Source organism: Bufo gargarizans, chromosome 2 (assembly GCF_014858855.1).
Source record: "Bufo gargarizans isolate SCDJY-AF-19 chromosome 2, ASM1485885v1, whole genome shotgun sequence".
NCBI classification, from domain to species: domain Eukaryota; kingdom Metazoa; phylum Chordata; class Amphibia; order Anura; family Bufonidae; genus Bufo; species Bufo gargarizans.
This window is the reverse complement of record NC_058081.1, coordinates 447,308,968-447,323,206: the sequence shown is the minus strand read 5'-3', so window position 1 is coordinate 447,323,206 and position 14,239 is coordinate 447,308,968.

The window sequence follows — 14,239 nt, the reverse complement described above, 5'->3', positions numbered from 1 at the left end:
GAGTAGCGGAATATCTGGACTTCCATACCACAGAGATCAATAGAGCAATGCTAATGCTCGAAGATCAAGAGAATAGAAGCCGGAGGCGAAATGTTCGTATTAAGGGGTTACCCGAAACCTGGGCCTCTGAATCCTTGCGCAAAGTTGCCCTAGAAATATTCGCCGATCTCCTGGGTGAGGAGTCCGTTGGAGAGATAATAATAGAGCGGATCCATAGGGCGCTGAGACCTGCCCCAAAACCGGCTTAAAGGCCCAGAGACGTCATATGTGGACTGCTCTCATTTGTGGATACCGCTCGCATAATGGCGGCCGCGAGAGATAAAAAGCAAATAATCTATGATGGAGCAGAAATAGCCCTATACCAGGATATCGCGCCTACCACGCTTGCAAAAAGACGCACGATGAAGCCACTTCTGGACGAACTGAGAGCACACAAGATTCCCTACGTGTGGCTATACCCATTCGGACTTGCGATAATAAAAAATGGAAAACGCATCCCGATCCACACCCCAGATGACCTAGAAAGAGCCTGGGAAGCCATCGGTATTCGCCCAGTGGAAGTCGCCTCCTGGATGCCGCTGATACCATCTACAGACTTACCGAGCCTCCCGCAGATGGAATCCTGGAGGAAGATCCAGAAGAAGAAGTCCAAGTCAAACAGAGCGTCGGCCGAGATGAGTCCCCCACCGACCTGAAGGAGATCTGCAGGTCACAATCCAGGTTTCATGAAGGACGGTCAGAGAAGTAATACCTGACTCCAGATCTCCAGCGAGCGAATACCTCTTACAGGGTTTGAGCTCGGAGTTATTTTCTAATGTTTTTGAATGTTTAATATGTTTACTCACTTGTTATCTAACGTCATATGTCAGAGGGTGAGTCACTAAGACTCTGTGGCTTGCCCCAAAAATGGGGCCTGCGAATTTAGTATAGGCCTTATGATATACTAACACTGTATGCGAATAGATGAGTGACAATATTCGCATTTTGTCATCGCTCCATTATTGTGTGGCGTTCGTGTGCCATCTAGACATAGTACCACTGGCATCCCCCCCCTTTTTTTTTTTTCCCCTCCCCATCTCCGTTTCCCTCACCTCCCCACCCCCCCCCCCCTCCCTTCTTTCCTACCTCCCTTCCCCAAGTGAAAAAGGCTTATATTATCCTAGCATGTGGATGACGAAATTAAAATACAGTGGTTTACGTCTAATACTTGCCTCATATAAGGTTCTGATACATTATCAGGTTATCAGGTTATTGATTTTAGAGATTCGTTTCTCCATCCCTAGAAGTAGGGAAAGACATGTTCAGCTTAGTGGGATCACCAACCAGCCTGTGAAAGATGGACTGGTTTGCAGGCTTGAAGTGCGAGGGATAAGTCCATCCTCTTACACCCTCCTAACTCGCATACACTAGATTTTGTAGTACTGTTTATTATTTTTTTTTCTCTTTTCCCTTTTTTCTTCCATAAATAATCTATCTTTCTTTTTCCTATTCTTTCCCCTTCTGTCTGTTTAATTCTACTACTCCTCCTCTTTTTTCTCCTTCCCCCTCCTACCCCCCCTGTAGATCGATCTAACTACATTGCATAGACAACCAGAGATCTGTCACCTGGGAGATAATGGCGGAAGTGAAAATAACAACATTTAACGTAAAGGGCCTCAACTCGCCTCAGAAGAGGGGCCAGGTTATGTTAGCCATAAAAAAAATGGGTGCTCACATAGTCTTTCTACAAGAGACACACCTAAAGCAGAAGAAAATACCTAATTTTCCTACGCGCGTATTTGACCAATGGTTTCATGGCGCCCACCCTACTTCAGCTTCCAAGGGAGTCTCCATTGCCATCCATCACTCAATACCTTTCACACTACACCAGCAGCACAAGGATGATGAGGGTAGACTCCTGATCCTGAAAGGTGAGATTGCTTCCCGAAAATATACTTTAGTTAACCTTTATGCACCTAACAAAGCTATGGTCCAATGGCTGCTTAAAACGCTCAATACCATTGAGCACTATGCAGAGGGCCAAGTGATTCTGGGCGCTGACCTTAACCTGGTCCTGAATCCTGAACTGGACTCATCTACCACAAAATCACACATTGCCCAGAAACACATTAGCAGGCTACACAAGAAGCTACAAAATCTGAAACTGATTGATGTATGGAGGACTAGCAACCCTTCTGTGAAAGACTATTCTTTCTTCTCCATTCCGCACGGCTCCTATCAACGACTTGACCACATACTAATTTCTGCCTCTCTTTTGCCTGTCTCCAGCGCAGCCGAGATTGGGAACATCACCATCTCTGACCACGCTCCCTGCCACGTGACCCTTGCCCTCGCCTCCCTACCAAGGAGAGAATGGAATTGGAAACTAAACGAATCCCTATTGAACAACAGACTTCATATCGAACAGGTTAGATCTCAACTGGAATTGTATTTCGAGACCAATTCCACCGCACATAGCACCTCACCTATAGAATGGGAGGCCCATAAGGCATACATTAGGGGCTGCTTCATCTCTATTGGGACACGGGTCAAAAAGGAGCAGCAGAAGAACCTAGAATCCATTCTAGACCAGATTTCTAAGATTGAAAAACTTAACAAATTATCTTCTTGTAAAAAAAAACAGGCAGACTTAGTGGAACTGAGAACCCAGCTTAAAAAACTGTTAACTCAGAAAGTGAGGAAACAGTGGTTACACTTCCAGCACAAGGTGTACGCACATGGCGATAAGGGGGGTAAAATGATGACAGCAATCTTAAAAAAGGCTAAAAATTTGTCATATATCCCCAAGATAAGAAAGGTAGATGGTACTGTCACTCAGGAGACTCCGGAAATAGCTGAAGCTTTTCAAAAATTTTATGAGGACCTCTATAATCTAAACAAATATATTCCCCTCAACCAGGGTGATGCTAGGCGGACGCAGATCAAAAACTTCTTGGACTCACTAGAGCTCCCGGTAGTATGCACAGCCGATTTAGAATCCCTGACTACCCAAATTACACTTGCAGAAGTGAAATCCATTGTGAGCAGTTTCCCACCAGGGAAGAGCCCTGGACCAGACGGTCTGCCCCTCCTCTACTATAGGACTTTCCAAGACATCCTATTACCCAGACTCACTAACATATGCAACACACTCTTACAAGGTGGTCAGCTACCCAGACAGACACAAGAATCTTATGTCACTCTCATACATAAAGAAGGCAAAGATCCTCAGAACTGCGGAAGCTACAGGCCAATTTCCCTCTTGAACTTGGACCTAAAGATATGGGCCAAAATCCTAGCAACCAGACTAGGCAAGCTACTTCCTTACCTAATAGGCCCAGAACAGTCAGGATTCATCCAAGGTAGAGAAGGGAAAGATAACGCCCATAGAATCTTCCATGCAATCCATGCAGCCAAGACAAAGAAGTTCCAGTTGGCTCTGTTAAGCATAGATGCGGAAAAGGCATTTGACAGAGTCAACTGGAACTTTATGGAAATGGTGCTAAAAAAGTTTGCCATACCAGAACCTTTCATTCACTCAATACTCACTCTCTATCAGCAACCCCATGCCAGGTTGAAGGTTAATGGAACGCTGTCTCCAACCTTTGAGATCTCAAACGGTACCAGACAGGGGTGCCCATTGTCCCCCTCTCTGTTCATCTTGGTTGTGGAAACGCTTATCCAGTTAGTCAGACAGACACCTGAGATCCAAGGAGTAAGTCGGGGCGAGGCAGACTTGAAATGTACTGCTTTCGCTGACGATCTATTATTCCTGGTGACCAACCCTGAGATAGGATTAGACCACTTGACCAAGAAAATAGAGATCTTTAGCCACATTTCAGACTTCAAGGTCAATCATTCTAAATCCGAAATATTAAATATTTCATTCCCTGAAGCACGAGCTGCTTCCCTCCGGACCCAACTGCCCTTCCACTGGACCAAAGGCCCCTTAAAATATCTCGGGATATTAATACCTAATAGCCTAGAGGAATTATTCGCATGTAACTTCACTCCCCTCAAAAGCGACACTGCACGACTACTACAAAAATACAACCTGCCATACTTATCCTGGATGGGTAGAAAGAACGTGATCAAAGCCTATGTTTTCCCTAAGATCCTGTATGTAATGCAAATGGTCCCGATCCACTTGCCGAAAACATTTTTCCAGGAGATTAGGAGACTTTTTTCACAGTTCTTATGGAACGGTAGGCGATCTAGGATATTGCATTCCCTCTTAATTAGACATAAACTTAGGGGTGGGCTGGGCCTCCCGGATGTGGCAAAGTACTACCAGGCAATGCAGCTAAATAGATGGCTAGAATCCGTTGACCCTAAGAGACGACCAGATGTGTATGACCTAATGCAACAAAATGTGGGACCTATGCTCCAGAGACTCCTCTGGCTGCCCGAAACAAGGTCAGGTAAGGACAAGGATCTCGACCCCTTATTGAAAGGGATCAGAGAGACTTGGAGAGAACTAAATAATACATTAGCTCCTAACCCATCTCCGCTGTTGCCAGCAAACCTTATTCCCGACTTATTAGGTAAGAGTAGTGATATTCACCCCGAAATATGGGCCTCCTTGACTCAAACTAGAATAGGTGACTTATCTCTGAACACTGAAGAGACCATTTTAAGCAAAATACCGGAGCGAATTAAAGACTCGCCAGGTTTCTTTCTAACAAGGGCATACTTAGGTGCTGTGTGCGGTGGATTGGGAAAGAGGTGCACACCAAGTAGATCTTTAACCGATTTTGAAAAAGCAATACTCTCCCCCCTCCCTAACCAGAGGAGGATCGCATCACTCTATACCTTGGTGGGAGCCGAGGGCGAGGCGAAAAAACCACTATATATAAGGGAATGGGAGAAAGAACTTGACACTGTCTTTTCTGATCATGATCTTAAAAAGATTCTAGCATTTTCACATGGAACTTCACCGTGTATACGCCTACAAGAAAACCACTTCAAGCTTCTTACCAGATGGTATAGAACTCCAGAGTTCTTACATAGATGTGGTGTGGCCCCTGATCGACTGTGCTGGAGATGTGGCAAAGACACAGGCTCTCTGTCTCATATTTGGTGGTCGTGCCCACTGATCACACCATTTTGGGATAACATCACCAAGATAATTAAAAAAGTTACCACCCCTGAATTTAAGCTCACTGCGGAAATGGTTTTCTTCTCCCTGCCAACTGACACATATAGGCCATCAAAGCATAACTTAGTGACCCATCTCATCTCGGCAGCTAAGGCCATTATCCCTCTCCACTGGAAAGATACCAGCGCCCCTTCCATACAGGAGTGGGAGACCAAAGTTAACCTGATATCCCAATTCGAAGAAATGACAAGTTGGATCAACAGAAACCACGAGAGATATCTAAAAACTTGGCAACCTTGGAAGAAACTGAATGAGGGTGGGCGTGCTGGTACTGAGAGTAGGTCTGGAGACAAAGATCAGTGAGTGACCAACAGGGAAAACAGCTGCAAGCTGTTCAAGGATATTGACGGACTCAATTGCGGTAGGCGTCGATGTACTCCCCCTCCCCCCCCCCCCCAGTTTTTCTCCTCTCTTCATTTTTTCTTCTTTTCTTTTCTCTTCCTTCTATTCTTTTCTTTCTCTTTGTCTGCTATTCATATTATTTCTTCATGCCACTGTCCAGATCTTTACTGCATGAATGTAATGTATGACGTTCGCATTGCCATATTGCCAGGATGCCTCTAATTAGTCAAAGTTGTTCAAATAACTATGATATTGTTATGCGATATTTAAAATGCCATGCCTGGATTCTGTAATTCCTCCTTATGTGGAGGTAATTGATTGTCTACTGGATACTTCTGTTTATATTTCTATTGAAAATTCTGAAAATAAAGAATTTATAAAAAAAAAAAAAAGAAACCACTAATTTAGAGAATTGCTAAATTGGGAATTGTATTTCAACCCAGAACAAAAACTGTGCTTTGACAGGACACTAAATAACTTGACCAGATACAGCAATAACCACAGATTTAGCTGACTATAAATTTGAGGCCTATTATTTAGGCGCTGGGTGACAGGTGTACGTTTACGGACAGAATTAGACTGGGATATGCACAGTATCGTGTGTGTGAAGTTATTGAGAATGACCCTATCAGCACCTTGATTCTGATATACCCTTTTAGGGATGTATTTAAAGTAGGCCTGATACAGCAGAAACCACTAATTTAGAGAATTGCTAAATTGGGAATTGTATTTCAACCCAGAACAAAAACTGTGCTTTGACGGACACTAAATAACTTGCCCAGCCACAGCAATAACCACAGATTTAGCTGACTATAAATTTGAGGCCTATTATTTAGGCGCTGGGTGACAGGTATACGTTTACAGTCAGAATTAGACTGGGATATGGGCAAAAAATAACCACACTATTGATGGTTAAATGCACTTGGTGTGACAGCTTGACCCTGATGTAGGATATAGCCAAAAAACAACCACACTATTGATGGTTAAATGCACTTGGTGACAGCTTGCCCCTGATGTAGTATATGGCCAAAAAATAACCACACTATTGATGGTTAAATGCACTTGGTGTGACAGCTTTACCCTGATGTAGGATATAGCCAAAAAACAACCACACTATTGAGGGTTAAATGCACTAGGTGACAGCTTGACCCTGATGTAGTATATGGCCAAAAAATAACCACACTATTGATGGTTAAATGTACTTGGTGGCAGCTTGTGCTGGCGCACCACAAGACACAAAATGGCCGCCGATCACCCCAGAAAAAAGTGAATGAAAAACGCTCTGGGCAACCTAAAAACAGTGAGCAATTGAATATCAGCAGTTCAATGATCCACAGCTGCAGATCGATCACTGAATGAAGTCTTTTGGAGGAGTTAATCACTGCCTAATCTCGCCCTTAACGTCGCAGCTGCAACCTCTCCCTATACTGATCAGAGCAGAGTGATGGGCGGCGCTACGTGACTCCAGCTTAAATAGAGGCTGGGTCACATGCTGCACTGGCCAATCACAGCCATGCCAATAGTAGGCATGGCTGTGATGGCCTCTTGGGGCAAGTAGTATGACTCTTGTTGATTGGCTGCCTTGCAGCCTTTCAAAAAGCACCAAGAAAGCGACGAACACCGAACCCGGACTTTTACGAAAATGTCTGGGTTCGGGTCCGTGTCACGGACACCCCAAAATTCGGTACGAACCCGAACTATACTGTTCGGGTTCGCTCATCCCTAGCCCTAACTTTTTTCCAATTATACACTCCACAAAAGGCTTTAGAACATATAACTGCACCTCTGAACAGCAAATAATATATATTTTTGTGTCACTAGTACATGCCAAAATGGGCTTTAGAAAATATAACTGCACTGCTGAATGGCAAAAAATATATATTTTTGTGCCACTGATACACGCAAAAAAGTGCTGTAATTTTCTCACTTCACCACACAACAGCTAATAAACCCTTTTCTTTCACTAATACACGCCAAAGAAGTCCTTAGAACATATAACTGCACCGATGAGCGGCAAATAGGCCCTTACTATTTTCCACTTATACACGACAAAAAGGGTTTAGAAAATATAACTGCACCACACAACGGCAAATATATATTTTTTGCCACTAATACATGCTAAAAAGGGCTATACTTTTCTCACTTCGCCACATAACGGCTAATAAGCCATTTTTTTCCCACTAATACAAGCCAAAAAATGCTTTAGAACATATAGCTACACCGCGCAAGGGCAAATAAGCCGTATAAATATTTCCTTGTAATAAACCATGTTAATGACTGTATCAAACAGCACTTGCACCCCAATAACAAGAATAGTTTGCTGGAATTACAGAGCTGTATAATGGCAATTTGGATCCTTAGGCAGTGCAGCAAGGTGTAATAGGATTGTTCCTATTACCCAGGCTGTAATTACCCTACTGAACCCTGTTCTGCTTCAATACTGTGTAATGATTCCTCCCTATCCTTTCCCTAACCTTTCCCTGAACTTCTATACAGCAAAATAAAAGTTTTGAAGTTTTTTCTAGCACTGTCCCTAGCGCCTGCTGACGTCTCTCCCTGTACTAAGTACACTGGAAAATTGCTGAATCCAAGATGGCTGAGGCTATTTATAGGGTTGTGGCATCACAGGGCTGGCTGACTGCTGATTGGCAGCATACATGGCATTGTGGGTGATCCCTCATTTCCAGAGATCCTTGCTCCATGTCCTAACACGTACAGCAGCCATTTTAGGAAAAAATTTGATTCATTACCAAAAAGCATGAGGAAATTCGGATTCGGTGTAAATCAAATTTTTCCTGAAATTCAGATCGAATTCCACTTCATCAACTTCGATTCGCTAATCTCTAATTATATTGTTAGACAGCTAAAAAGAATAGCAGATATTTTATTGAGATTATAACAAGAGTACTGTAAACCTGTGAAACTACTTCAGTTAGTTAATTTTAGAACGCAGAGCTTTAGAGGTCTGATAAAAGTGCCCTGCTCCTATTCTTTTCTTCTACTTCTTAATGTACATATGTTCTCTTGTCACCATACTGTCACACTGATTGTTTTAATTAGGATAATTACTCACACCTGAGCGATCTGCTGAAACAAAACTAGACTTTTCACCATAAATTTGAAGAACACTTAACTTTTTGTTTTGCTATGAACAAGTAGACCTCAAGTGGACTAACATATTCCTTTTGATAAAGTCCTAGAAGGGGGGTATATCTCACCCAGGTTCTTCAACTGGGTGAGGTGAGTAAAATCCAGAAAGCTAAAGTGGTTTCAGCAAGCTATTGGTGGCTAAGACAGTTTTGTTAAAAGTTCAAGGGCTGGATTTTATTTGGACTGGGAAGGTAGATTTGATAGTGGGACCTCCCCAGTCCACCCCTATTCTAGGGCAGGTTTTCCCATAGCCTGAGGGATCCCCAGGTGTAGCTAGATGGGATTGGTATGGGAAAATAAAAGCACATCCCAGGCTGTCAGTCTGAGAGTGCTATGGCTGGGAAAAAGTCTAGGAAGCTGGCTACCTTGCTGGCTAGAGATAATAATAAGGATAATAAGAAAAGGTTCACAGCACTCAAATGTAGAAAATAGAAAATTAAACATTTATTGTAGCCACCATTAGTTTTCAGTATTTATGGTCAACGTTTCGGTCCTTGCTGGACCTTGTTCACGGCCTACAAAACATGATATACAATTACACAATTAATACAGAACATGAAAATCAAAAGAGGCAAAAGACAAAAATAAGGCAAAAGACTAAAATAACAATTGATCCTATATAAACATGATCAAATGTTGGGCATACAGCACAGGGTAATTTAAATACATAATCAGTCAAAACTACAATGTCATAAAGATGTAAGGAAACAAACCACATATGGTGTAAATCCAATAACAAGAGAGAAGATGGATTAAAAAAAATGTATAGATAATTAAATAAATACTCTTAATAAACACTTAAAAATAAAGTTCCTGGCACATACCTCCGATTTGATATTGTGCTAGAGTAAGGTGGCATTGTGGGGATCGTATCGCGCATGTCCAGATTAAATAGGGCAATCGCTGCGTGGCATCTTCATCACCTGTGCGACGTGTGACATCTTAGTAGGCGTGCGCATGCACTAAAGTGGATTGAGGACAAAAAGGAATAACCTATATGGTGCCCATGTCACATGGCAGACGTCACGTGACATGTGACATGCATTTAGCTCGCGCATGTGCCGGAGCGTATTGTAAGCTATGTACTGGCCACACTGTTATAACAAGTATTAGGAGGAATTAGCATACATAAGTATATATGTAGTTAGATTGAAAAATAGCGAGTGCATGGTGGACAAAGCCTTCCCATATACAGTATATACATATATATATATATATATATATATATGTACAGTATATAAAAAAAATTACAATAACTCCATCAAAGTGGCATATGTAGTCAGCATAAAACCATATACTTTCACCTATGGAGAAAAGTGGCATAGCACATATAGCAGAATTACTGAATGTAGTTAGTTGTTAGTAGAGTTGAGCGGACACCTAGATGTTTGGGTTCGACGGATTCGGCCGAACTTCACAAAAAAGTTTGAGTTCGGGACCCGAACTTTACCCTGAATCCCATTGAAGTCAATAGGGACCCGAACTTTTAAACACTAAAATAGCTCTAAACATTTCATGGAATGGGCTAGAGGCTTGCAAATGCCTGCAAAATGTGGTTAATAGCATGGCAAGTGCTCTGCAAACAAATGTGGATAGGGAAATGACTTCAAATAACATGAAATACTTAAAAATAAAAAATAATAATCTTGATCTAGGAAGACCAGGTCCATATGGAGTAGGAGGTTGAGGAGGCAGTGGATATGGCGGTGTAGGTGTAAGCGGCGGAGGAGGTAGCCTACACTGGTTTTAATTTTTTAATTATTATTTTTTAATTAGGGTACACCCCAAAACATTGGGAAATATAACCTGTGATAACCCCCTCCAGCCGTGCTAAACAAACGTTCAGACAAAACACTGGCTGCATATCAGCTGGTGGTGCTGGTTGTTGTAGCGTACTGACAAAGCTTTTCCACATTTTGGCCATGCTAACCCTGCCTTCTGAGGTGCTGGTGGTGCCCCAGCTGCATTGGCGACCTCTTCCTCCATCTCTGCCTTCGGCTTGTGCTTCCACTGTGCCCCCACTGTCAGGTGAAAATGCCACCAGCTGCGCGTCTATCAGCGCTCGCTTGTACTTGCTGCATCTTACGATCACGCTCCAGTGATGGAATTAAGGATGGTGCGTTGTCCTTGCAACGGGGATCCAGCAGTGTGGCCACCCAGTAATCAGCACAAGTTAGAATGTGGGCAACTTGGCGGTCATTGCAGAGACAGTGCAGCATGTAATCGCTCATGTGTGCTAGGCTGCCCAGAGGCAACGAAAAGCTGTCCTCTGTGGAAGGTGTATCGTCTGTGTCCTCTATATCCCCCCAGCCACGCACCAGTGATGGCCATGAGCTGGTTTGGGTGCTATCCTGCTGTGAACACGGTTCCTCCTCCTCCATCTCCTCCTCCTCATCCTCCAGAACTGTGCCCTGGCTGGACAATTGTGTACCTGGCATTTGTGGGTGCAGGAACCCACCCTCGGAGCCACTTGAGAATGACTGGCCGGAAACCCTATGAAATCATCCCTCTTCCTCCTCCTCCTCCTGTGCCACATCCACTTCCATCATCGCCAGCAGCGTTTTTTCAAGGAGGCATAGAAGTGGGATAGTAATGCTGAGAACAGCGTTATCGGCACTGGCCATGTTGGTGGAGTATCCTAAACAGCGCAACAAGGAACACAGCTCTCGCATGGAGGCCCAGTCATTGGTGTTGAAGTGGTGCTTTTCTGCAGAGCGACTCACCCGTGCGTGCTGCAGCTGAAACTCCACTATTGCCTGCTGCTGTTAGCACAGTCTAGCCAGCATGTGCAAGGTGGAGTTCCACCTTGTGGGCACATTGCATATGAGGCGGTGAGTGAGAAGGCCGGTTATGCTGCTGTGCTATCAGGCAAGCAGCAGCAGGGTGAGAGCGCTGAAAGTGGGCACAGACGGCCCACACTTTCTGCAGCATCTCTGACACATCGGGGTAATTTTTAAAGAACCTCTGCACCACTAAATTCAGCACATGCGCCAAGTAAGGGATGTGCGTCAAACCGGCTAGTCCCAGAGCTGCTACGAGATTTTGCCCATTATCGCACACATCACCAGGCCGGGCTTGAGGCTTACTGGCGCCAACCACTCATCGGTCTGTTGTTCAAGGCCCTTCCACAGCTCCTGCGCGGTGTTGGGTTTGTCCTTTAAACAGATACGTTTTAAAACTGCCTGCTGTCGTTTACCCCTGGCTGTGCTGAAGTTGGTGGTGAAGGTCTTATGCTTACCGGATGAGGAGCCAGTAGAGGATGAGGAAGCGGAGTAGGAGGAGGAAGCAACAGGAGGCAAACTGAAGCGCCCTGCAATCCTCGGTGGTGGAAGGACATGCGCCAAACTGCTATCTGCCTCAGGCCCAGCCGCCACTGCATTTACCCAGAGTGCAGTTATAAAGATATAACATCCCTGACCGTGCTTACTGGTCGACGTATCCGTAGTTAGGTGGACCTTGCCACAGATGGCGTTGCGCAGTGCACACCTGATTTTGTCACCCACTTTCTTGTGCAGGGAAGGAACGGCACACCTGGAAAAGTAGTGGCGGCTGGGCACGAAGTACCGAGGGACAGCCACCGCCATAAGGCTTTTAAAACTCTCTGACTCCACCAGATGGAATGACAGCATTTCAAAGGCCAGTAATTTTGAAATGCTGGCATTCAGGGCTGGGTAAAAAGATTGTGCACTGCACCCACAAAACAAAATCTAGGTAGATCGCTGAGTTAACAAGCACTTCAGATTAAAGATTCTTTCCTATTCTCTCCCTCACAGCAGCAGCATCCTATCCCTACACTAATAAGAGCATATTGACGTGCAGCTTATATAGAGGCTGGGTCACATGCTGCACTGGCCAATCACATCCATGCCATTAGTAGGCATGGCTGTGATGGCTTCTAAGGGCATACAAGTTAAACGCTTGCTGATTGGCTGCTCTGCAGCCTTTCAAAACGCACCATTAAATCGCCGAACACCGGGTTCGGGTCCGGGGTCCAAAAATCCTAAAGTTCGGTACGAACCCGAACTTTACAGTTCGGGTTCGCTCCACTCTACCTATAATCTTTTCCATAACCTTCTTATAATGTATTTACATTACTAACAACTAACTACATTCAGTAATTCCGCTATATGTGCTGACTACATATGCCACTTTGATGGAGTTAATGTTGTAATTTTCTTTATATATATATGGGAGGGCTTTGTCCACCATGCACTCGCTATATTATCTACCTACATATATACTTGTATGCTAATTCCTCCTAATACTTGTTATAACAGAGTGGCCAGTGCATAGCTTACAATACACTCCAGCGCATGTGCAAGCTAAATGCGTCTTACGTTTCACGTCACGTCTGTCATGTGACATGGGTGCCATATAGTTATTCATTTTTGCCCCCAATCCACTTTAGCGCATGCAAACGCCTACTAAGACGTCATACGTCAGTCACGTGATGAAGATGTTGCGCTGCGATTTCTCTATTTAGCGATACGAGCCCCACAACGCCACCTTTCTCCATGACAATATTAAATCGGAGGTATGGGCTAGGAACTTTATTTTGAGGTGTTTTTATGCCTTTGCTATATTATTCAGTGATCCTTCTCCTATATAGTTGAGCAGTATCTAGGAATATCTAGTGATACAGGTGGACCCAGCATATCCCTATTTATTTATTTATCTATACATGTTCTATTCATCTTCTCTCTTGTTATTGGATATACACCATATGTGGTTTGTTTACTTACATCTTTATGACATTGTATTTTTGACTGATTATGTATTTAAATTACCCTATAATGTATTGCCCAACATTCGATCATATTTACATAGGAGCAACTGTTATTTTTGTCTTTCTTTTGCCTTTTTTGGTTTTCAGCACTGTAAATTTCAGTTTCTGTATTAATTGTATAATTGTATATCATGTTTTGCAGTCCGTGAACAAGGTCCGGGAAGGACCGAAACATTGGCCATAAATGCAGAAAACTAATGGGGGCTACAATAAATGTTTAATTTTCTATTTTCTACATTTGAGTGCCGTGAACCTTTTCTTATAAATTTGGGATATCTTTCCATCGCTAAAAAGTTTGTTTATATGTGGAGTGCCAGCAAACTTGTAGTTATTATTATTAATTAAATGCTGGCTAGAGAAGCCTGATTCTCTGTGTGTGACCTACGGTCAATAGGTGAGCTAGAAACTAATTTGTATTAGTTAGAGCCCAGACGGGCAGGAGTTTATTTCATTCTATTTTTGATTGGTTTATGTTTTGGTGATGCTGGAACCTCATCTTACCCAGTGAGTTATAACTGGGTTCACCTTTATTTGCTGAAATGCCATAAAATATAGCATTGATTGTTAAGGAATCTGTCATTGACGCCCTGCTTAAGAGCGATCCCTTATAATATATACATACAGTAGATGATGTAACCATATTGAAAAGTGAGCGGAATGTACAGTTATCAAACTAGTATTATGGACAGATTTCTTTTTATTTCAAAACTTCAAGATTTTTCAATTGGTAAATATGAAAATGAGATAAATTTCAAGGGAGTCTGTCAGCATATAACTCCACAGTAATCCAAGTCAATTGACAGATGCACTTTGGTTTCCTGCTT